Consider the following 26,363-nt stretch of genomic DNA (forward strand, 5'->3'; position numbering starts at 1 on the left):
CTGGGAAGCATCCCTAATTAACATAGAAATAAATATTTTAGCTTAGTTTTGGTTCTCTAGACATTTCTCAATTCTAGTATATTTCAGTCAAACTCTTTTCTTTTACCCTTCAGACCTATATTCTTGTGCGCTAATTTCTTTGGTATTTTCAATGCTAGACAAGAAATAACTCTAGTTAGTTTTAAATAGGACTGCATAAAAGAAAAGATAAATGGTTCTAGACAGCCATACTGCTTTTTGAAGTACTGAACTGTGCTACAGGTTGACATATCCTTAAAACTGATGCTAAATCATGGAGGCTCAAAAGTCAGAACAGATTATTGAAATGTTCTTAAGTGAATTTTTGACACCATTTTTACTTGAGCTATGAGGACATACTACAGCATAAGGTGACATTCAGAAGTGGTTTTTGACATGAAATACATTAGTACTTGTTAGAGTATGGAATGGAGATCATAGTATGTGTAGGCTTTTCATATATTACATGATAGATAATGGATTCTCTGAAAGCTTTTTATGATGTAGTACATTAACCTATAAAGTAAAATAGGACTATATGCATTTTTAAGTTATTACATGTTTCATTATTAAATTAATAAATACTTTGAACTATTGAAATGTTGACATGAAGATTTCTAATTTTCTAATAGTTTGGCACATAATTTCTGTTTTTTACTGATAAAATAACCTCAAAGTAACTGAATTTTTTTCCATTCCTCTTTTCTTGAATTTTCAGTAGGTACTCTATATTTTACTTTGTGACCTGTGCATAGGTGTTTCACAGATTATTTAAATAATTAGTATATAAGCCAGCCCTGGTCCTTATCCTAACATGCAATGCCTCAAGACACCGCAACACTTCAAAAAAAGTCACATTTTCCTTCTAGTTGCTGTTAGACTAAACACTCCATTATCTTTTTTTCTGAGTGGGATAGTTTTCTATACCTGGTGGGAGGAGACAGGCCACTGTACATCTCTGATCCTTTTTCCCTTTGATTCTATATATCATCAATAGCAGAAGCCTACAAAGGTTAAAAATCCAAACTAAACTTCTGTTTAATCATTTAAGCCACTTTAACAGAACTGGGACAGGTATCTACAATCACACAATCTACAGCCATAAAATCTACAAGTAGGAGAAATCTTTCTTGAGCAGCCAAACTGAATCTTTAGAGGCTTCAGAGAGTTTTGAAAAGTAATTTGCTACTAGCTAAGTATTTTCAAGGCACTTCTAACTAGCATTAATTGAAATCTGAGCCACTAAAATGATTGCTTTTAAGAGATGTGGATTTTCTCCTTAGCTACAGTTCTTTTAAATAGAGGAAAATTCATTCCCTTGAGGTTGCTGATCAGTAAACAGGTTTTTTATTAAAAAATAAATATACATCTTATTTAAAAAGTTGTTGTATTGACATACCAAAAACTTCTGTTTCTGCTGAAGTAGTACTGTAATTCCTTTTTATTTACACAATACAAGCCCAGTTTCCTTCCAATAAAGTTGAACTTACTATCACAGATTCTTTTGCTTAGCTTGTGCTGGTATGATCTCTACTCAGTAATATCTTTCTTTCAGGAAACTATGCTTCCATGCAATATTTGTAATCGAATTTATAAATACATTATAATTAACAAGAGAAGGACAGAGCTGTAACAAAAGAAGGACAAAGCCTGTTTTATAAGTGAACATAAATATAGGTAAAAATCTTGTTTTGATGTTTATTGCCCATATAACCCAGTTGAGGATACTTAATGACAAAAGATAATGGAACTCACCACCTTTAATCTTAGAAGAAATTTAGTTTATGATGATGAAATGCTAATAACAACTCAATGACTTCAAACACATGATAGAACCAAGCAAACCTGCTTTGACAGAGGCTTTTTTTTGATTCTAAACATCCATTAAACACCAATAGGATTAGAGAATTTTACACTTTGCAACTCTTTTGAAAATCCCTACCACTCTCATAGTACATAACTTGTGATGTACTACAAACAGTGTAAATTTAAGATTTCATTCTTTCAAATGGCGAGTTAATGGGAATTGAATGGGCAAATATACTTCAAAGGACAATTTTAGTTTACTTCACTCCTCAGAAGATAACAGAGGTATCTCATACAGAGGATGAATTAATACTGAGCACAATGTGTGAAGGATCTTCACTGAAGAATTTTGAACAGGAATTTCCAGAGAAGAATCAGGATTTATTGAGTCACTACCCAAGTACTTCCTTTGCATTCAAGTATTCCAGATACTCTCTACGCAAATAGCATGACCCTTAGCTGTTATTCCAGAAGGACACACATCTTCTGCCAGCTCTGAGATACCCTTTCAAATCATCTGCTGTGAGAGTACACAGGGGGAAAACTGCTTCCATTGACTGCCACCTTTGATGAAACATAACTGGGTATGAACCCGTGTCAAGAAAAATGAGAAATTAAGAAGAGATGGAGGTCGTGGTCACACTAGGAGTGGAGGGCTTGAAAGAAAAGTTCTTGCTTTGTTTAGAGATCTGCAGTTTTAGAATAGTTTCATTCCCCTGGGTGCTGGTGAGGACAAACAAGACCTGTAAGGCGATTTATCAGAGCTGACTTCCCACAAAGCTTTTGTCTACACAAAAGAGAAGAGACAAGTTATAGTTACTGAAGACTGCCACCTGTGGGGACCAGGGCACCAGTCTGGTGGCTTAATCCAAGCTAGCATCTCAGGTCCATTGCTTTGCCAAAGTTGAGTTCCAGGATGCTCCAGAGAGGATACTGAGGCTTGTCTGCCTCTGTGCTGCATCACTTTTCCATTTGAGCATAGTTGGTACTACTGGAGTTAATGCACAACATATTGAGAACAACTGCAGCTCTCTGAGGACAAGGATAAAAGGCATATGGGGGCCCATGTTGTGTCCACTCAAGCCTGTCACTAAGAAAAAAGATGGGCAGTGGTGGTCTCATCCAGCAGATGAACAACTGTCCGTGTGTGCCTGATGTTGCAGTCAGAGCTTTGGCTGTGGGATCCTTTCTGTACCTTGCAGCAAGCATCAGCTGCTACGGTCAACACAAAGCTTCACAGCAGCAGGGTGAGAGCCAAAAAGCACAAGTTCAAACATCAGAAATTCTGATTAGGCATTAGAAAAACATCATTTTAAAGCGGTGGAGTACAGGAATGCATTGCCTAAAGTGGTGGTGGAATCTCAGTCCTTGGAGACTGATCTGTGCACAGACTTGTGAAAGCTATATTTAATTAGATCTCTTAGCAGAGTGTTTGACTTCTGAAGGGTCTTTCCAATCTCCATGATTCTAAATGAAAAATGATGGGAACCAGCTCTGCACACCAAAAATTACTAGCTTTTCCTACTAAAGGGTTATCAGAAGACTTGCTCAGATTTTTTTTTTATTACGCATACCAAGGACAAGACTAGGTATCCGTAATAAATCTCAGCTCCAGTTTCTCTTCTGCTGCTGTTTGAAACCCACAGGAATTTAGGCACCAGAAAACCTTAGTACCTTTGATATTTGATAAGCTCAAATCTTATTGAAAATAATTCCTGAGACAGAAGGCTTTTTTTTATAGTTCTCACAGTATTTCTGTATTTCACAGTATTTCTAAAGTATAAAAAAATTTTACCATATCACTATACAAATTATTCACCACTTCAAATTATTCACAAATTATTACCACTATACAAATTATTCACACTGATGAATGAGAAAGACAGGGTTTTTTCACCTGAATCTTAGGAAGAGTTACACCCTAATATCTGTAAGGTTGTGTCACTTACTCGCTAGAAACAGTTACAGAACCAATTCCCCTTGAAGAAAAACATCTCTGTTTTAAAGCCCTCTCTGGAATACTTAAATTCTTATTCTGTGCACTTGTCTCCTAATGCTTATTCATACGAGTAAAACCATTGATTCAGTTAACTTTTTCTGTATTAGTGACTTATTACTGTGCTGGATTTTTTGAGTAGTATAATGGTTACTTTATATAATAACCTTTATAAAATCCTTTTGAGATTTTTTGATGTTGGCATAATTCTTTTAAGTTACTTTAAGTACAGAATAGCAGAGAATAAAAAGTGAGCAGAAAAACATAAGACAGCAGGGACAGGGGTGACTGCCTTTTTTCTAAAAGCAACATAAAAAATCCTTAATAATTGAGCTGACATTTACAGAAACATACTTTTTGGCAGTATTACCTGACCAAAATTGTCCAACTTTTTATTAAAAAATCCCTCTTCAATTTAATGTTAAATCCCTTTTTCAATTATATAATTCCCTGAATTATTATAAATTTCTATTTTTAAAAAAAGTATAGTATTAACTGAAAGAGTCATAACATTGATGACTAAATAAAAAAGAAGAATTCTGTCCCTAATTCCTGCTTCATTGCTGAAGCTAGTAAGAATTTAGGCATCTATTCCTCATGGGAGTTTGATATATGTTTCTACCTGACGAAAAATCTAAGGGCTTAATGAATGTCTCTAAAGTAACCATTTCCAAAAATTAAACCAAATAAAAAATACTTGTTAGCAAAAGATGTGTTGTTCCAGCTTGTCAGCATGAGCCTGAATATGGACTTCTTAAAAAGTTCTGTGTACAAGATGTGAAGAGAAGTCCATTTTGGCAAAGAAATTAATCTTAATGTTTTCACTTCAGCATTTCTTATCACTCTAGTAGCAAGGCTGCCCATGATCTATCATCCCAGAGCATACAAGTTTACTCCAAGATTAAAGAAAGAGATCTCTTACAAAATTCATTCACAGGGGAGTCCTGGTTGCACATGGGGACTCCAAGGAATTTTCACCACACCTTATACAAATAGCTGAAACAAGGGAAGAGAGAAGGAAAGACACAGTGATAGAAAAAGAGTAGGAGAACTGCAGAGTAGAAGTGAATCAGAGATGGAATCAAAAGGCTTGATCTAAAAATCAAGAAGTTGAACTAAGATAGATAAAAGACACAAAGGTGAACATGAAAGACTGAAGAAGAGGGCTCGTCAATGATGCTGAAACACAGAACCAGGAAGGTGGTGAGCTGTCTCCATGGAAACTGCAGGCAAAAATCCTCTGGAGACTGGTAGAGATCAAGGCCAGACCAACCGAAAAAGGAGCCCAGAGTTAAGGCTGTTTATGGAGAATATGAAGTACTACAGATCATGAGCGGGGGTCTGTAGGCAGGTCAGAAGAAGAAGTACCAGTCTAGGAAAAAGCTGTGGAAAAGGAACCCGAGCAGGTATAAATGAATGTGTCTGGCAAAAGATGGTGGAGCCTTTTGTCAAGAAATTCCTTTTGAAAGATTCCTATTAATGATGCATTTTTCTTTTACTGTATGCCTGGCTTTTATATATGGAAGATTATCTACAATTAAGTGTTCTCAAGGATATGATAATCATCTCAGATTTGTCACTCATTATCCTGGACTGTCTCACAAAATGTTTGTAGATTTTTCCCGTTAGTTAATCTGAGCTTCAATTCATATTCTCTAGGAACTGGTTTAAAAACCAGGACACCTCAGAATAGCAGCAATATAATTTCTTTAGTGGTAGTGAGTAAAATCAAGAAAAATAAGGAAACAAGAAAAAAGAGAGAAAAACAAAAAGGAAAGAAAAAAAAGGAAAAGAGGAAACAGGAGGGGAGGGAACGAAAAAGGAGGGGAAAAGAGGGGAAGGAAGATGAATGGTGAAAATATTAATGTGAGGCATAAGACTGACACACAATTACATATTCTTTATTCAAAATGGGGTTTGAATAGCAGAGGAACTGAAGAAAAACTGTGTTGAACAGCTACTCTAGTAAGTGAGCCTGCTGTATCCTATAATGGTATCAGACAGATTTTCTATAGAGAAATATATTCTAGCCATATAATTAAAACCTATTCATTATTGTACAACATATTTAAAACAGCACATTAAGTTTGCACAAGAAAACTTAATCCTCACATGTTCTAGAGGATGGAATGTAGCTTTAACAATATTCTTTATATATTTTATGTGTGCAGAAGGCATAAAAAAAAGTTCAATTTTGTTTCATTTAAACTTGAGTCACTCCAATTAGTATTCTATGCATGAATCTTTCTGGTATCCTACTTAAAATAGAAGGCTTTCATGAAATATTTACTTTGAATCTCAGTGAAATAAATTTTTAAATTACATAGTATTCTCCAGGCAAATATTTTTTTACTAGCAAACAAAAGAAATGAAGCTCCTTCTTTAAATTGTTCAGCATTGGTAATTTTCCTCTTGAAAGACAGTCCAAAACCTTTGCTATTTAGATCACTGAAACTGTCTCGAATTTTTCAGAATTACTTTTTTCTCACCCATCTGTTTTGATGCTGACCAACCTTTTGTTCAATTAATTTTCTCTCTTTCTCAGTCTGAATTACACTTTGTATATGTATGGATAGCACCTTTATTTTTTCTGTATCCTCATTTAAGTACTTTCAATGTACTTAAAGGAATGCCAAGTTCCTTTAGATCTATCATGAAACCAAGCCTCTCCACACAGAACAAAAGGATTTAACTTACTGTGGAAGACAATGTCTTGAGTCTGCAGGTTTTTCTTGGTCCAAATACTTTGCCCTCACCACAAGTCCTCTTCTCTCTGCTTCCTGATGTTGTTTTTTTTTTCCCATAAACACCTAGAAAAAATAATAAATAGTTTTAAAAGCAGGTGATTACTACTGTGCTTCATCTGTGTCCTGGTCCAATGTTGTTTATATGAGATAGATGCTCTCTAAGATCATGGGCCAGATCAGGCCCATTAATAGTCCGAGGGAAAAAAATTAAGATGGACAAACAGAAAAAATTTAAGTACTAAATAGCAAGCAAAACTTACAAGAACTCTTCTTTCTACATGTTCCCAGGAGCAGGACTGTGAGCATCCAGAGAGCATTACCATCAAAGAGAAGGGTGCTCAATGAGCAGAGATTGAGTGATCATTCCTGAAGTGCAGTTTGACACCAATTCTGCCTCATCTGAGTGACTGAGTTCCACGTTAATTGAAGCTGAGTTCTGCATTTTTTATGTTGTATTTCAAAGATTTAGGTGAAGAATTTGGGCCCTTAAAGCATAGTACACTATGAGCATTTCAGCCTTGTGTAATTACTTAAGCTGTGGGATAGCTCTCATCGTTTACAGGATGTTAGAAAATAGACATTGCATTATGATCAAGGGAATTCACTACCTGCCAAAATACAGTCTTTTATAAGTATCTGAAGTGGATGGAGTGTCTTGTTTGCTTTGCTTGTTTTGGGTTTTGTTTGTTTTGTGTGTTTGATTGATTGATTGGACTAACACAGATATTAATCTATTGTCAAGCCAGTCTGTTATGAGAAAGGTTCTTAAAATTGATTTTGTTTTTACAAGCTTGTGGTTGAAAACCCAAATGACAGTTCTGGAACCAGGAGTGTTATCAGGTGGAAAAAAATTATGAGACTCTATCTTCCATAAGCCTACTTTTTAGATACTAAAAAGTATCTAAACTATCTGGTCTGACCTCACTGATAAAGAGAAAAACATATAGCAACAGCAAAAGCATTACGTACAACCCTTAGGGCCATTATAAGCTGCATACAGATAGACAGAGACACATCTAGTTTTGCAACTTCCTCCCCAAACAGGATGAACCTGCCCAAAGGTGAACTTGAATTGTCGAATTCTCCAAGCATAAAGGAGAGCAACAGTAATTTTTAAGACCTCTACTCGAATACTCTGCATAAAGGAATGTGGACTTGATTACCTTTTATGGATCAACTGCTTTCATTGTCTTCAGTGATGCAAAATCAGCTGTGAAATCAGTCTGACTAACTGGTTAGCCATCTTTACCACTCTGCTGTGACACTGGGATGCTGTAAAGCAGCTGGCATTTACTGAAAGTGAATAGAGCTTTTCATTTCCAGGAGTCATATCTAAGTAAATCAGTAACAGGAGATGTCTTTACTTAAAAAAAGAAAGATACAGGATAAAAGGAAATGCATCATGTAAATTGATGCTGACATTCTATGTAGCTGTAACAATATCACTCTTTTGCACAGCTGTGTTATAAATTAATTTAAAAAAATACTGATAGACAAAATCAACAAAACCAAATCAACAAATGGAAAAAAAAGAGTAGCAAGATAGTTTTATATAATTCTGACACTTCTAGTCTTTCAAAGTGATCTAAAACATGTCCATCAATGACAACCATCAAGTTTAAAAAATAGAGAACTATGAGAAAAAAATGCAGCATTCCATGCCCATTTGGAAAAAAAAAAAAAAAAAAAAAAAAAAGGCCCAATGTCTGGAAATGTGTGAGCTTAGAGAATGTAATTATATGAATCTTTGGTTAGGATTATGAATTCCTTGGTATGAAAGACTTGATACTGAATTATACTTTTCTCCTTTTGGCTGTTATTCTCCTTTTGACTGTTTCAGCTATCAACAGGTATTGCTTATAGAAACTGGGGGTTAAAACCTTGCAATATCCCACACACAGACAAATTCTACATGCTCTTTCTGATGCTAAGATATCGTTTGGTGACTCATTCTCTTTTCACATGTATGCATTTCTTCTGGTGCATGTACAAGAAAATCAAATGGATAATGGGTTCATCAGCAGAATTTTGACCCTAAAAATCACAATTTAATGTACATTTTGTATTCTAACATTATAAGAACCTCCTATGGGATATGGATTCCTGTGGTTTAGACATTAGAGAAGTAGGCAAGAAAAGGAAAGGGTACCTGTATATCGGTTGTATATTGGGAAGGTAAAATTTCATATCAGCAAGAGAAGTCACTAAACAGTGAAGCACTTGTACAGATATACAAAAAAAAAAAAAAAAAAAAAAAAAAAAAAAAAAAAAAAAAAAAAAGTAACACAGGATAAACAGCCTATGTGTTTGGTGTCACTTATTGCCATAAACTTCCATGTATTTTATTGATAAACACAGGAAGTCTAACTGCCTGATAGTCTGAAAAAGAAGTTTGTTTCATCTGGAACTCCCTAAGCCTCTGCATATATCAAGTTACTAGAAAAAATGTTTGAATGATGAAGGACCTTCACCTTCCAGGTAGACCTCATTGAATATTCATGCTGAAAAATGGTGCAAAGTAGATTCCTTAAATACCCTCTACATGCAAGAAAATTAAAGAAAGACAGAATTATGCATTTTCTTGGTATCAGCTCTATCAATGTAGATCGTTTTAACTAGACTAGTAAGATTTTCTTCCATTAGTCTCTTAGCAAATTACACTGAAGACAGAGATGCCAATCAGTAAGAAGACCCATGCAGTGCATCCCAGATGATGATGTATCAGCTGTCTGCAGCAAGAAGTAATCATTGCACAGTGATTAGAAAACAGAATAATGACCCTGCTCATGATGGTGCCTCAGTCATAACGGATGACAACCATTAGTTTCTGTGGTGCTACAGGACATTTTGCAGTAATGACTGAACAGAACATCAGTAAGAGATCAGCTGCATAAATGAGTGGTTGTGTCACTGCTTGATTTATTTTTTTTTAAACACTCCTGCATGGCAGCACAGGAATGCCTGAAGAAATAAGTGTCAGGAGGAAGGGACAATAGATAAGGAATTCAGAAACAACAGAAGAACAGTCTTGAAGAGATTCATCAAGCTAGATATGCAAACATCCTAAAGATGCAGAGGTTATTGAAGTGCAGAAGCCTAGAAAGAAGTGCACTAACAGCTTAAGGGGGAGTCACTGGTTTTTGGAGCCAATCAAAATTATAACCAAACATCTGGCAGTTGATCACAGTTTAAACTTCACCCAGTAGAAATGTCCATGAAATTAGCTCTGTAAAGAATAATCTGGAAAAAAGAATAAATAAAACATAAACAGATTAAGTCTGCAAGGCACAGAACTCAGAACCATAGTGTTTGCTCCTAATTTTCTTAAAGAGAGTATATACTGGGTATTTAAAGTGTGACCATGCCTTGGAGATATTGTTTATTTCCCACACCCCACTGGGCTGCAGGGACATGACATTTTCACACCTGGGGCAAGTAAAGCAGCTGAGCTGTTTTCTTGCTTGTTTTGGTTTTTTAGCTGCATTTCATATAATAAAAAAAATACAAACTACTCCTTTTCCAGAAATATTATGGATCTTATTAAGCTCAGCCTTTTTGGCTTGGTTAAGATTTTTTTTTTTAAGATTGTTACTGACTGCTTTTAAAGTTCTATATCAGTGTGGTAAATTTCTCCTTTTTTAAAACTTTTTTTTTATTATTCTTTTATTTTGCATTTTTATTTCCAAAAAATCCCCTTAATATGATCCAGCAAAATTTAGTATTTCTAGTTAAAAGTAGTTTATGACTAGACTCATTGCTGAATGGTTATATACTTTAGGTGTCTTTTCTGTAAATAAGTGGGGGTAGTTGAAAAGATGAACAAAGGAATTTGATAAATGTTTGTTATATTTTGACCAGTATTCTGAAGTCTGCTAACTTCAAAGTACAAAATATCAGTTTATCACACTGAATAGAAAACAATTTTTTTGTTTTCCAACATATAAAATATAGCTATTGGTTGTTCTAAGAAGTCTAAATGGACAAGTCACACTAGTTTTGTGACTGAGGATAATTTATTTTCTTGCAATTACATGAAGGCTGTATCTAAAGTGAATATTTTTTTGAGTAATTGTTCTGGGGGAAAAAAATCATTGTTAGAATATGGAGAAGCTTCTTAGATAGCTTTGACACTGGTCTTGTCATTTATTATTAGTACAATACCTACATTCACTCAATTCATAACCTTTGCTACTTTAGCTGTACATGATGCTGTAGAGATTTACTGATCAGGAGGAACCTCACCAGTATTAAATGTACCTGTTCAGAGTGGTTTAAATAAGACATGATGTTCATCTAGAAAGAGTACTGAGGGTTTGACAAATCCAAAACATGAAAATTCCACCTATTTTTTAATCACTGATTGCTAAGTTTCCTTTCTGACTGAGTGGCTATTGACTTAATTGCAGTATTATAAACTCATAAGTGATCCTTGTTCAGAAAAGGCACAGGGATATGCCCTGAAGAATGTGTTGCTAAACATAAAATTAGCTAACCTTTGAAGCCTCAGCAGAAAAGCCATTAATTTGTGAATCTGGGGCTCAGATTGCAATTATTTTCTGTCTTTCTTGATAAAGGTGACTTCCCTGAGACTCTTCTATCTTCATAATGTGTCTCAATCCAGTCATTATAATAATGCATTTTCAAATTGAAAGGATGTTGAATTCTCAACTAAGCTCTTGCATTTGTAATCAAATATATTATGATCCACTGACTTAAGAGCATTTTGCTAGGATGCTGTATAGATGAACAATCAGAACGGAAATTATGTGATTGTTATAAGTTTAGGGAAAAAAAGGATATTTTTTGTGTTCAGGATAGAATGCAGTGTGTTTTTGTAGACATATGAAACTGAAATTCTTCTGCATCTCCTTTAAAGGAGAAAAGGGTAACTCTTGTAAAGTACATCAAATAGAATACTATCTCTAGCTGTTTTCCTGTTGAAATATATGAATTTAAAGTACTGTGAATTATATTCTTAAATATACTTTTGAAGATTATTTTAAGACACTGTTTTGGCTGCAGCAAACTTGCTAATCTAGTATTAAAAACTGTAGAACCATATTCCTAGCTTCAGAAGATAGTTCACACTGCTCAGGCAAAATAAATTCAGCTACAAACAGATTTTTAACAACCTTCTTTCATCTTAGTCTAAGAGCATTCAAAACCTACTAAGCCCAGTTCACTCTGAAAAAAAAAATAAATAAATAAACAAAAACAAAAAACCAGGAATGAATTTTTATCTTCAGCATAAAAAGAAAAATTTTTGAAACACATATACAGAGAAATGGTGTCAGGCCATTTCAGTGGTGCTTAATAGGATTGCATTTGAGTAAGAATAAGAGTCAACATGGGGAGCATATGGCTGAAATGTGTACACCACAAAAAGGAGTAATTTTGTCTTCAAGTGTTAGTCAAAAACAATGTTTTGCAACCCATTATCAAACTGATTTCATGACAATTAAAAAGCTGAAAAAGCTGAAATTTCATTTTGGTCCCTGAAAAATTAAATTCTGTTTTTGCAAGCGTTATGACATTATTGACGTTTTATCTTTTCCATCCTACCCAAGAAAACTTGAAAAATAATTAAGTATTGTGTCAAGCTCATGGCTGATGAAACTAAAGACCCACACAAAGAAGAAAATCCTACTAAAATTATGGTCAAGTTAAAAAGTCAAGGCCCCAGACTTAATTTAAAATTCTATGGGAAATCTCAGGTGTTCCTTTTTCTCATTATATTCATAATGGATACGTGAAACAAGTGGCAGATATAATTTCTCTTGCTGAATTTTAGCATGTCAAAGAGAAGATTCAAATCTTTTAAACTGTACCTTTTAAACTGCACAAACACAAGTCTATGTCTACCTGGCTGTGTGACAAGTCTCCTCTGGACACTCACAAAGGAACCTAGAGACACAAGAGAGGGAGGAGTTAGCTCGAATAATCTCTGGTTGGGAGACTCCCTTGGGCCATCACAGGGACCCTCCAGCCAGCAAAGGCTCATCTGCAAAAGCCCAGGAAGCACTGCAGTGTGGGAGTTGAGCTGGTGGGGAAAAAAAACGCCAGCCAGCTCTTGCTTACAATGCACCAGGAATAAATTCAATGCCATAGGAATCTTTTGTTTAAGTTAGATTGAGTTTGAAGCCTCTGCCCAGAAGACCCTAAGGCCATTATGTTAATTAGCCTAAATTCTATTCCCCTGTTGGCTAGTTGCGTTCCTTATATGGTTATGTTGCCAGAAGGTTCCTTCCATCCATTGTTGTACTCTCCGTTGTTCTGGTTTTCAGCTGATTACCCCCCATGGAGTTCTCCTGGACACTGCACAAGGTTTTGGGCATCATTCCTATTTTCTTTTATCTGCTATTAAAGTGTTCTTTTTCTAGTGCCAACCGTCATTCCTGCTCCTAATTATTTTCTCACCACCCTCTGCCCTCAAGTCAGGGGACCTAGAGCTTTGTCCCAGATACCCTCACTGCGACAACACATGGCAGGTGGCAACACAAATGAAGGATTCCTGAGGAACCTCAGGAACTCCCAGGCCCCTCCCTGAGCTGTCACAGCAGAGCTACAGGCCATGGAACCCATCCTGTGGGTTGTGGGGAGCAGCTACCCATCACCTCTTGGACTAAGGGGTGCTGCTGTGGAGGGGTGAGGCATATTATGGGGTGCAGAGCAAAAGCAATGTAGGGTCGGACCAGATTTAAGGGATATTAGGGAAAGCAGGTATGTGTATGAGAGCATCTACATGTTTCTAGGTGGGAGAATTCAATGGGATCATCCACTGGGGCCAGGGGAATCCTGGACTGATGGAGTGGGTGTGTACCAGCAACTGGAGTTAAGTCTCTGCCCTCAGAAGCTTGTATGGCTATGTGCCAGCACTTGAGAAGCTGGGATCACAGCATTTTACTGAAGCTCAGCCAGCATCTTGATATACTGCTGTGCAGTATGTGACCATCCTTCAAACTCTTTTTTTTTTTTTGCATTTTTTTATACCCACTTACGTGCTCCACAGGTTTCTTACTCCTGAGGGGAAATGCAAACTTTCCCCTCCATTTCCATCTGTAGCCTTGAAACAAAACGAGGGGAGATAGGGAGGTGGATGGTAGCAATTTTGGTTGGTTGGTTCACAATCTCTGCTACATGAGATTTTGTGTCGGACATTGCAGTTAACTCTTGCAATATCACCTCCCTTAGCCTCATCTGCTTTTCTACTTTTATAACGCTCTCCAAATTTCCTCACCAGCATCACAAATGCATAAAAATAAGTGAATTTACAGCTTCAAGGTTTGCTAAGAAATGGAAGAAAACTAGTTAACAGCATGAACAGCCACTGAAACAAAACCTGCTCCACATCACACATAGCTATGGATAATTTTTAATTATGGGAAGAGTAAGTGACATATTGGACTTTTTAATGATAGCTAAAAATAAATTTGCGAAACCTATGATTAAAAGAGAAAGAAATTCTACAACAAGTATATCCATAAAAGGGACTTAGTAGTACACCAGATTGTCAAATACTGATAATTTGGGTTAGGCATCTTGTATTTCAAAACACTCTGCATATAAATTCTCCATTGAAACAAAGAAGCAAGACATGATAAAGATGCTTAGGATAAGTAGCAGACATTTGAACAGGAAAATGTTAGAACAGGAAAATGTTAGAACAGGAAAATGTTACAGCAATATCTTGGCAATACTGCTAGTTAGAAGCCTAAATGAACATTCACCCAATATATCATGGTTATTAAAGCAATAATAAACCAGCTTAACTGATGTGAATAAATAAGAAACAAGATCATTGCCTCTAAGTCTTTTGCTTGTACCTCTATCTGTCCCATCATGGCAAAAGGATTGTAAGCAAAGCTAATGATTGCATTTCTTTCTAGCATATTCCATCCTACTGCAATTAAGACACACAATAACTTCTTAACACTGGTGTATCTGTGGTGAGGGAAAACATTGGGCACCAGCTTCATCCTATGTAAATGCAGGGTTAGGTCCTTCTAGGAACTCATCATCTGCTGCTCTTGTCACAATTGAAATAAGGCCCTCTCTCATAATTCTGTACCATCAGAATCAAAAAATAAAACAAAACAAAACCCCAAAGAAACCAAAAAACAAAACAACAACAACAACCACAACGACCACAACAACACCCAATAGCAACAAAAAAATACCCCACCACCCAAACACCATTAGAATTATTCAGAGAATCTCAGTTCCATTTCTGATTTCTGTCTACTAAAAAGCAGTGGACAAACACTTCAGAAAAAGACTGGTCATTTTAGTCTGGAAGACACTGCTCGCAGAAGAACCAGTGATGTTGATTTGGTCACACTTTAGAGTGAAAATCAATCCAGACCAAACAGAACTAGGAGTGCTTCCTGACTGAAAGTGAGGAAGTCCAAAGATGTGTCCGTACAACCTGCATAATTTGAAGCACAGACAAATCACAATTGAATACCACAAAATGTTCCTGATCCCAGAATCAGAGGGATGGTGGAAAAGGTCTTTGCTAGAAGTGGAAAGGGAAAAACTTAAGCATTGTTTAAAGGCCTTATCAGGGTCACTTTATGTTAAAGACAGATTTAAAGAACTCTCCCCCATATTTATGTTCTTAACCAAGAAAGTTAATCTGAATTTCAATGAAAGAAAGCAAATGAGAAGAATAGTTGGAAGATTGAAAACCCAAATGATCAGAATAATTTTTACTCTGTATTTGAAAATACTTGAAGCAATATATATATGTGTGTATATATATATATATAGATATATTGAAAATTTATTCAAGATTCAAGAAAACATGTTCATGAATTTATGAAAAAACATAGATTTTTGATGGATTCATTTGGACTCAATAATAAATTCTCAAGTTTTACACATTACTAGGAATAAAAGAAACTGTACAATCTCTACAGGGTATGGTCCAAATATGGTTCTCTAAAATTCAACTAATATTGCTTCCTCTTCTTCTTCTTCTTCTTCTTCTTCTTCTTCTTCTTCTTCTTCTTCTTCTTCTTCTTCTTCTCTATGTGTCACTTCTCCTCCTTCACCATGACTGTCATTATGATCATAGAAAAGTTAATATCTGAATATGGGGATGAATTGTAAAATCTGAAAACAAAGAGAAATTATTGTGTACTTGTTTATGGTGGCATAATTTGTTGTTTTGCTCTTCCAATTTTAGCTAATGCAGAAAACAGGTAGACATGTATTTAAGATTGCATATTCACTGAGACTGTTTTCCTAAAAATTGTGCTATTCAATAATGGATTTAATAGCACAAAAATAGAGAACAGGCAATGGGTAGGACTTTGAAACTGATATTCTAACCCTTAGATTTTCAGGCTCAAATATTCATACGTTTTCTTCCACCAGCACTGAGGCAGAAAAATGTATCTTGCTGTCACAAAGAAACCTCCTGGTTGGCCTGATAGGAAATGACTCACTATCCAAAATACTCGGTGACTAGAAAGCAAGGTGAAAAATCAATGGAAGCTGCTGAGAGCTTTCAGTGAAAAAAATTAAAAAAAAAAAAAAAAAAAAAAAAAAAAAAAGTTGCTTTCTATGGGCACTAAATATAAAAACCCCCCTTACTTTACACTATATTTCAAAAATGTAAACATTAGCATGAAGATTTTATTCCTTCTAGACTGATACTTTTTATATTGCTGGCTAGACCTTTTTGCAAGACTTTTGCTCCTGTCAAGACTGAAGTCTTCATTAGAGCAGACATAGTTGTGATGATAGCATTTTGCAGTGCTGCAGACACACAATCTGTATAATCTCTGTTTTCATATGGTTTAGCTGAGTCAGTTTTCCTAATCCATGTTCTGAGTCTAGCTAAATATTGGAACAAGAGAAATGTTATATTGTTTGAGTTTGGAAAGACAGGTGAAGCTTTTGTATTTGCTCCATATTGAAATCTAGCACAGCACTATTTCTTCTGGTAGCTGTAAGGTAACTGCTGAATAAGTTAAAATGGGAAAACAGATGTGGAGAAGAAATTTTAAATCACTTCAGTTTTGTGCTTTGTGTAACTGTTGATATTCCTTATTTATTACGGCAAAAGAATTAGGAACCCCTAACAATCATAGTCTAGTCAAGAAGACACTTTATGTTTAAAATAACATGGAAAATCTTTTTCATGTAAGATTGTGAAAAAGCTAATATATCAGTGTAGCCTGAAAAACAATTAAAAGAAAAAAATACCTTCACCTTTCTTGTTTCTTATTCAGGGCTTGTTTGAAAGAGGAAATTTAGATTTTTTCAGTGTTTCAAATGCATTTCCTCACCATCTTGAACTGCTACAGCCCCAAAGGATATAACTACACCTGTATGTTTGATTCCACTGTTTACAGTTTGTGTGTTATACCTTCTCGTGTTGAATCTTGTGAAACTAGTGATTCATACATTGGAAGAAATGTACAATGGGCTCAATTCCACAGGGTTAGGGACACAGGCAAAGATGATGTTTATCCCATGGATACTTAACCTAATGTTTCTGGTAGTTTCTCCATTTTCTTCTTCCCCATCACCTTGCCTGTGTCATTGAAATCTGATTGAACAGTACACCAAAGATTCTATTATATCACCTGCACCCTAAAGCAAGATTAATCATACCAAGGTCATTTCTGATAAATCTGGATGTAGTGTGGTATTTGAAATTTCTCATAAAGACACTGTAATCTTTAAATAGTCTTTTTGAACACTTAATAATCTCTGACATTTTCCTCTGTATCTAACATAATATCTAACATTCTATTGCTGCAATTACTTTTGTCCCAAAGATTTTGAGAACTGATTACTGCCCTTGGCTTAAAAAAAACTTCAAGTAACAGAAGACTACCATCATATCTCTTCTGAATTGCTTCCTCCAGTTTTTTCCCTGTTCTTTACAATTTTCCCCTCCAGTCCCATACTCTAGACTTCTGACAACACAACTGTTGTCATCATATACTGACATCCACAGAGATATATCCATTTCATTGTTTTCCAAAATGTGATGACCAAAATGGGGTCCAGTACTTCTTTGAGTATTACAATGTTTGATAAATAAGAAGTCCTTCAACTGACAAACAATACTCTTAATTATTTATCCTAGTATAATCTCTTTTTTTTGATGACAGAATTTGACAGCAGCTTGTGACTCATGAAAGCACTGGGTGCAGTTGATTATTCCTTCCTAAGATAAGAATTGAATTTAACCCTGCAAATATTTTAATTGTTCTGTGTGTTAGGTATCAGCTTGCTTCTATAGAAGTGAATTTCCTACAGTCATGCTCCAGTTAAGTATGCTCTCACAGGTCCCTAAATAGTTATTTCATTCACTGATAGTCATTTAATAAATTTCACAGTATCACAAAAATTTTGATGTTTATGTTCTTGCAAGTGTGACTCAAGTATATATCTAAGATTAAAGTAAAGAAGGTAGGAATATTATAATTGCTGAAAATGCTTTGCCATGATCTCTTATTAGACATCAGTGAATCTGCACACATCAGGCATCATCATCCTTCCATTCAAAATGTTTCAATGTTTTGAATAGACAGAAAAAAAATACAGGAGAATAAAAACATCCAATTAGTTCTAGTGCTCACTGATTTAATATTTACTTGCAAGGTTATGATTTTTATAGTTCTGATTTAGTTATGTTGGGCATTGTTAACTCTGACATGAACTGTTGTTCAAGATATATTTTCTAAGTTTGACTGGGATGACTGGAAACTTCATCAGTTTTCTTCCTTTTGCTCTTATCCTGAGCCCCCTACACCTCCCACACCTCCTGTCCCACTGAAAGCTTGGCTGCCAGACAGACTTCTTGCACAGCATTACTATATTTGTTGATCTTAAATGCTGTTTGGACAACTTGATTTTTTGATATTTCAGGAAAAATTAATTGATTTTTGGTACCTGCTATAGTGCAAATATTTTAGTCACCAACCAAATCCCCTAACTTACATGAACTTGAATTTTATTCGTGTGTTATCTTTTGCCACTCTGCCTTTACTCCAACGGCTATTTAAATTCTTTTCAGTCCTATTTTATGAAGTTTATTCTTTGGAAAGTTCTGTGGAGTTCTATGCCATGTATAAGAAAACGATAAGAATTTAATCCACAGGTAATGGGAAATCAATGTTGGGATCATTAAGCTGAACTTGTAAACACAGAGCTTTAATAAGAATGTGAAATATATTGAGAGTTGAAAACATAAAGGTGAACAAGGACATAAATATTTAGAGATGGCTGCTGTATGTATGGTATTTTGTTAAGAAACAAGGAATATAAGTGCTCAACTTTGAACCATTACTTCTTTCCTTCCTTTAAATAAAAAAAATCCTCAGCAAGCCTAAGAACAGCATCATTTAGAATGATGTAAATTATTAAATAGAAACTGAATATCTCACAAGGATTCAACTTTCATTAATCATTTTCTCACACTTTTTTTTTTTTTTTTAGTGAGCTTACTCTTTAAAATATGGAACCCCAATCCAAAAGAAGTATTAATGCCTAGATCATTCCTGATATGAGTTAACAAAATAAATAGAGGATTTCTTCAAAGTAATTTTTGGAATTAATTAATTTTTAAATTAATTATTTTCTAAGGCTAAAATGGCATTACATAGAAAGTAACAAAATATTGCAAGTATACTACAGAAATATCAACTGCTGGAAGGCCAGATCTTTCTGGGTCAGGAATAATGTCCTTGCAAAAACAGAAGAGGGTAAAGGAATTGTGCTGAAATTATTTGTTGTTAAATTTCCTTATGCTATTAAAAAAAAGATTCTATGCAACACAATGCTTCTGATAGCAAATGAAATAAAAGTGTGAGATCAAAAAATATTGGGAGGTATCTGATTATTTAAAAATTATATTTTCCTTTCCATATTGTCAAAATCAACGCACTGATTGTGAAAGAACAGTGAGTCCCAATGACTAAGGGCTGTCTACATTGAAGTAGTAATAGTACAAGGATATATTGAAAATAAACTTTTTTTAAAACCAGCTTCACCTTACATCTGATATGAAAAGAACATGTTTCTTCTGTAAGTTTTGTTCACTGATATACCTTTAATAACTTTTTTTTTTTCCTTAAATTCTCTATTAAAATACAGCTGTTCAGGTTTTATGACCAAAAAAAGTCAAGATGTCTCTCAACAGTGAATTTGAAATATGCCACTAGTAGTTAACTCAGAGTTCTGGTGTGTCAGCTAACATCAAATTTATTGCTATGCACAATAAGATTTTTATAGGCCTGTAGCAACACTATTTTTTCCCCCCATTTAAGTACATTTTGAATTAAACTCTGATGCATTTTCTTCATGCTTTCCACTCACTGAAATAAATTGCAAATCTGTTTTACAAACTTCTGTCCTTATTCCTGTAAAGCACTGTTATTTTCCTGGTTTCCTCTAGAATACAGTGTAGAGAAATAATTCTGATACATGGCACCCTGCAATACAAGTTCTATTCAGCTACAGAAAGTCTCTTCCATTTAGCAGTTATTGCTCAAAAGCTACATCTGAGTAAGAACTTAGCTATAAGAAAACAAACATTGTGTAATTTTTGGACACCTACTTTCTTCATGCACTTACTCTGAACCCTAATGTGCATGGAATTCTAGACAGGGATGCTGCTAATAGAGACACCCAACACTTCCCCATTTACTGAATAGTCAGAGACTGTTCTTTGGCAGTCATATTTAAAAGTATTCCTTGTCACATGACAGCATCCAGTCCCAGAAAAAAGCAGTAAATTTGGTCCAGTCTTCCTCACTCATGTTGAATTCCTAGTGCTTTCTGCTGTCAAGAAGACTGTATGCAGTAGAAATACTAGTATTATGCCTTTGAACAGAGAGGTGTTCTGAATCTAGTCATTTACACAAAGTCACACAGCTTCAGAAAAGAAGTGTCCTTTGCCCAGCTTAATAACCACGTTGTTTGCCTCTTTTCTAGCATAACTTTAAAGACTTATTGCTGAAGTATAAAAAGAAATAAGAGTTTTTGTAGGTATTTAGGCTTACATTTAAAGGCATGATTTCTATCCTAACAAGTGTGCTTTAGTGAGTTTGGGAATCCATGCAGGTATATGGGAAAGCTTCCATACTAATGAGCAGTATTTTGCACATCAGGACTATCAGGTTAAACTAGCGCACAAGGTACTATAGTGTAGCATAGTCTAGTCTAGTCTGCTTTAGCCACAGGATCAAATGTTCATCCTCTGGTAAAATATTAAACTTAAAATAAAAAGAAAGCATATACTGGCAAGTTCTGCATTGTTGGTACAGGCAGCAACTGATATCTTTTCTGATGCCCAAAGCAAATTAAGCATATAGTGATGGGCTCTCACCTATTTAGCTACAGAGATCCAACAGCTGGACTCACTGATCGAGGTAATGAAGGAAATGAGGAGGAAGAAAAATTATGGTCTCAGCTACATCTGGATTTCTCACTAAAATATGCAGATAAATGTTGTTGAAATAGCTTTTGGTCAGTGCAGTTACATAATCTTGAGACATATTTAATTATTTATAGTTTAATTAAAAAAATATTTTAATAAAAGAATCAGCCTGGATTTGAGAATTACACCATGTGAAAAAGACTCAGCAGAACCATTTATTATAGGGCAAGATGATACTATATTTTCAGGAGAGCTTTGAATGGCACCAAAATTGGGATGACACAGAAAGATAAATGCACACAGAAAATAAGAGCAAACACATATGCTCCAGAAATGTGGAAGGATGGTTTCTCATCCCAAAAGAAGTTAACATTTTCTATTTCTCTGCCAGTGCACAGTACAAGATTTAAATTATAACTGAATGCTAATCTTTATAACCCCTGTAAGGGAGCAGGTAAATAAAGTATTTTTTCAGGAACAAATTAAATAAATTTTAGGTTAAATTAGAGGCTTATATAGAAGTAGCTGGCAAAGAAAAAGAAAAAAAAAAGTTAAATGTCACACAAAAAAGAATAATATAAGAAAATAGGTGCCTAATGTAAGAAAATTTTTTAAAATCTCTCTGTAGGTGACTGAAAAGGATATTTTCCACAGTAAGTCATCCCATCCTAAGACAACAAGAGGTACTACCATTTCCATGTCAACTCATACCTGACACTGACCAGGGCACTTTAACTGAAAGGTTAAAGTAAGTTTCTAACTTTTGGGAATTTGAAGGTGGGCAAAATATATCCCGCTGTGAAGTTCTGTGGGAACGGTTTTCTTTAGCAATTTGGAGAGTAACTGGCTGCTGACAAAGTTTCTAGCTTAGGCTTTATATCAATAACTTCTGATAAGCAATCCCTATCCAGGTGCATGAGTGATCCTTTAGAGGTGCTAATTTTTTGTATGTTAACTAATGGGAGTGTCTTGTCAATGAGCTTAAAGTAAATGCCACCTTTTGGTGACTAGATGGAAGAGAAATAAATGAAATTTTAAGTGATATTAAGACATAAATCTTTTGAAATTCATGACTGTATAATTATCAGAGAGGTTAATTTCATAGTATTCTCTTTCTCTTTTTTTTTTTTTTTTTTTTAGTATCATCACCAGTGTTTGCATTCTTTTTTTCTTGTTGAACATATGGGAGGCAGCTACTATCTGAAGGCATCACTGTTTCTGGTTTTCTTCCAAAAATAAAGTATCCTCTTTTTACTGGACAGTGTATGCAGAGAAGACAGAGTTGACAAAGCACTAGAGAAACCATATTACCTTCTACTGAAAAATGCTGTGGCAGTATTTGCCTTTTAAAAAAAAAAAAACCCGCCCAAAAAAACCCAACAACCAAAAAAACCCAACAAAACAAAAAACACAAAAAACAAACAAACAAACAAAAAACACCTTATTGCATGCCTATTAGGAATGTGGTATGAAGACAAATATGTGCTGAAGATAAAAGTTAGAATACATAAGATAAGAGTGCTTTTATGACGAGTAATAGGGCATCTTTTCTACATGTAAGCAAATTTTGCAAAATTTGACTTTGAAGTTTAAAGGCAATAACTACAGAAAAGATGTCAGGAGAACTAAGGGTAAGACTTACACATTCAATAAAGCAGGAAGACAAAATATATGTTGTTATATAAACTCAAAAATGCATGTTCTTCCAATTACATCAATGGCAATTGCACATGCTTTGCATAGACAGAAAAGTTTAAGGTAAGCAATCCCATAAAAGCAAAACAATTAAAAGTTTTATTTGAAATAAAAATTTTTGGCACACTGCATTATGTATAGGTTTAACAGCACAGATGGTATACTACTTTATATCCTCCCTTTTTGCTGTTATCTACAATAGTTAATAGAAATATGTTCTTTGTTTGATTTAATAGAAGGGAGTGAAGAATTCATGTGCCTTTAATGAAATAAACTATTTTCAGTACAAGATTCATAGAAAATTTCTTTGGTAATTGTAAAAGACAGCTGTCATGATCATACTAAAACTGTGATTCAGAGACATTAGGTAAGACATTTATGTCAATTAGATTGTATGTATTGTCTTGGCACATTATATTCATGGTATTGTTTAAAGTCTATTATTTCACAGTTCATTGGTTTGCCAAAAGAAAAAAACTCACAAAATATTTTCCACTTTTGAAAAGAACTTAAACTCCAAAGGTATTAGCTATCCAACTAATAACTCTTAGCAGGCGAAGCAAGGGCAGATTTTATCTTTGAAATATCTCTATCAAGTTTTTTCGGGTCTCATTTTGATGGAATTTGGTATGTGTTTTGTTATAGCTTCACATCTGTGAAACAGCAAGAGATTCTCTCACATATGGTCAAATCTTGTTTACTCGTGGACCTTGCTCTGATCCTGGGTCAAAAGGGTCAGAATCATGATGTATTTTTATGTAATAACAGAAAGAGGCCTTATAAGTGTATAAGATCTCTTGAAACATTTGAAAACAGTTTTATCCTTCCTAAATAATAAAATTCTTACTAACCATAGTTTTTTAATATAGACAGATTCTTATATTATTCCCTTCCCTCTCAAACTGAATTTTGAAGCCTATTACAAAAAATTTTCCTTCAGGGATTTTCAGGGAGGTCATTCAAGGAGTTTAATACATGCATACATGTGATGTGAGTATAATTAAGTACATCCTAAAACAGGGAAAAAAAGACTCCAAAACTCCAACCTAATTTCTATTGGGTTTTTTTCCAACTTTCTCTTTATATTTTCTATTTCTTTTGACTTGATCCTAAAAAAATATTGATTATTTCTCAGAAAAGTATGTTTTTTCTGTATTTTATGAGGATTTCTTAATACATGCAAGGTTTATATAAATCTTTACTATTACTAAATCTGCAAATGTTTGGTGCTTCCTCAAAGTTAACAGAAAATCTTTATCTTCTGCTGAACTTCTGAGCTGCATGTCTTGTTAGAAAGTGCTAGTGTCAATCTTCATTAGCTAACAAACCTAGGTCAAGTTTACATAGGTAGTTGAACCACCACACAAAATTGCAGATACATGGAACATTTCTGGTTCGATGGACTTCAGGAACAGCTTTACTTTTGTTTTTTAGGGTTTTTTGAAGGCTTTTATACTTGTATTTTTTATCCAAAACTATGTTTTTGGGAAAAAACAAAACAAAACAACCACACCCCCCTCCACCACACACCCCCCCACACACAGACCCACACCCCCCCACAAAAAAAACCAACCAAAAAAAAAAGGTGGAAAAAAAACCCCACACCACTGCCACCACCACCACCACCAAAAAACAAGCAAACAAAAAACCAAACAAAACAAAACAAAAAAAAAAAAAAAAAGAAAAAAAAAAAAAAAAAAAGAAAAAAAAAAACCAAGGACAACAACAAAACTGCAGAACAAAACCTTACAATATTGATTAAAATTTGAAAGTATTTTACTATACTCTTACATTTTTGGAAAGAAGGAGACAAAATAAAACTATATATTGAGCTAATATCTTAATTTCACTGTTGCAGTTCCCATTATCTGCAAAACAGAAAAAGCTATTCTTTTATTATACATTTTTCTTTGGATACCTCTAAGATGTTTAACTTTGGCCTTGAATCTGAAAAATCTTCTTATTATGGCTAACTTTTAAGTTTAACCAAATTACCCCTAGAGCATGTTCTTATTTGAGCAACACACAAATTATCCTGGCCAAACAGTGGTCCTCTGTTCATACAGGTCATTCTTCAGGAGTTCTGCATGGTTGAGGCAGAAATTTCCATCACAAAAAAAACCCAAAAAACCCCCCCACCACCAATACATATATATATATATAGAGAGAGAGTATACACCATATTGCTCACAGGAACAAAATAAGAAGACATTGCAGAGAAATAGAACCTGAATCAAAGGCTTTGTTAATATTGGCTAATAAGACTGCTCCAGGTATCATCAGAAACTCCATCAGAGGAATTTCCTGTACACTTCACACAGGGAATTATGGCTCTAATTCCAACACTATGAAAGTATTTTTTCCTAATTAAGAGTTCTCCTGCAATGTTTCCATGAGTCAACTGTTAAAAATCAATGCTTATTTCCAAGTGGTGGCCTATTGTATTTTTAATTGAATCCAGATTTAAAAATAAATAACAAACACTATCTCTACTCATGTTCATGAAATAAACAATCCCATCTGTGGCATTCTTACTAGAACACCAATACTGCATTTGGAATATGAAGCCATTTATTTTTGGTTTTCTGTCTAAAATATTGGGAAAATAGTCTTGGTTGATTTTTATTTTGCGCAAGATTTATCTCTAATTTAAGACTGCGTAACTGCCTGGAGGTTAGAAATGGATAACTTTGGTGTAGTAAATAAAATATTTATCATCCAAAGCCTCTCTCTCATTCTGGAAATCCTTTCCTTTTTATCTCCTCGATATTCTAAGCAGCATGTTTTTATGGGTTTTTATAACAGCTCCTTTAAGTTTTCTTTTAGAGTGGAACTGGTTTATTTTCCCTTAGGACTGGTATTGGTAGTCATTTCATGAAAAAGGAAATTATCATAAAACTTGTGGTCCACCTTCCTATATCTAGGAGTGCCTTGCTTGCCTCTTTGTTCTAAACACAGAAAAGTCTCTAGCTCAAGACACAAACTTGTCACTTAAATTTAGACCTGAGGCAGCTTTTTAGTAACAGAATAGACATCATATTAACTGTAAACATCATTCTTAATCACAAAAATTATATTAAAAATGTCAGTGATCTTATTACTTTGGTTTTTCTGAACTTAAAAATCTATAGATTTTCAGTTTCTAATTTGAATTTTGATTGAATTTGACCAACACTTAAATATTTAAAATATAGAGCAGGCCAGCTTCTTAGGGTTTTTAGTGACGAGTCTTTCATCAAGATACTTTGTACAGCCAGAACTGAACTAGAACTCTGTAACTAGTTTAAGTACTTTAAAAAAATAAAAATTGTGGTGTTCAGAGTTTGCTATATGAGCGCTGAGATTTGAGTAGTAAGCTAATTCCAGTAGATAACAAATGCAGTTTGTGAAGAAGCTAGCCTTAGGGATTTTCTTTATTGTGCTATTGGCATTCAAAGTCATGTAAACAATTACCTCTTTCAGCTGGATATCATCTAGCATATGGATCTAATAGCTTTATGTCCATTTTAAATCTAATCAGTCTTCAACTTGGCTGTCATTAGGTGTGAAAAAAAAACAACAACCAGATTTGAAGCAAAACAAAATAGTTCAGGTCTGAAAGGACATTCAAGGAAAAGCTTGTGATATTTGCTGGGGAAAGATATGTATTATTGGCTACATTAGCAGTGCTTCTAAATGAGCCACTACAGATTCCACTAAC

At 34.6% G+C, this 26,363-nt stretch overlaps 1 long non-coding RNA gene across 3 annotated transcripts in view; it reads right to left on the bottom strand.

Moving 5' to 3' along the window:
- The window catches only part of LOC136366137 (uncharacterized), a 1,047,166-nt gene that overhangs the window by 102,326 nt on the left and 918,477 nt on the right, over positions 1 to 26,363 (bottom strand). The window contains exon 3 of one of the 3 annotated variants that reach the window (XR_010744471.1): positions 22,341 to 22,408. The exons of the other annotated variants lie outside the window; for them this stretch is intronic. This is a non-coding gene — a long non-coding RNA (uncharacterized lncRNA). Of the gene's footprint in view, positions 1 to 22,340; positions 22,409 to 26,363 lie in introns of those variants that run through there. 3 annotated transcript variants of the gene reach the window in all.

The sequence above is a fragment of the Sylvia atricapilla genome, chromosome 1, assembly GCF_009819655.1.
Source record: "Sylvia atricapilla isolate bSylAtr1 chromosome 1, bSylAtr1.pri, whole genome shotgun sequence".
Classification (NCBI taxonomy): Eukaryota; Metazoa; Chordata; class Aves; order Passeriformes; family Sylviidae; genus Sylvia; species Sylvia atricapilla.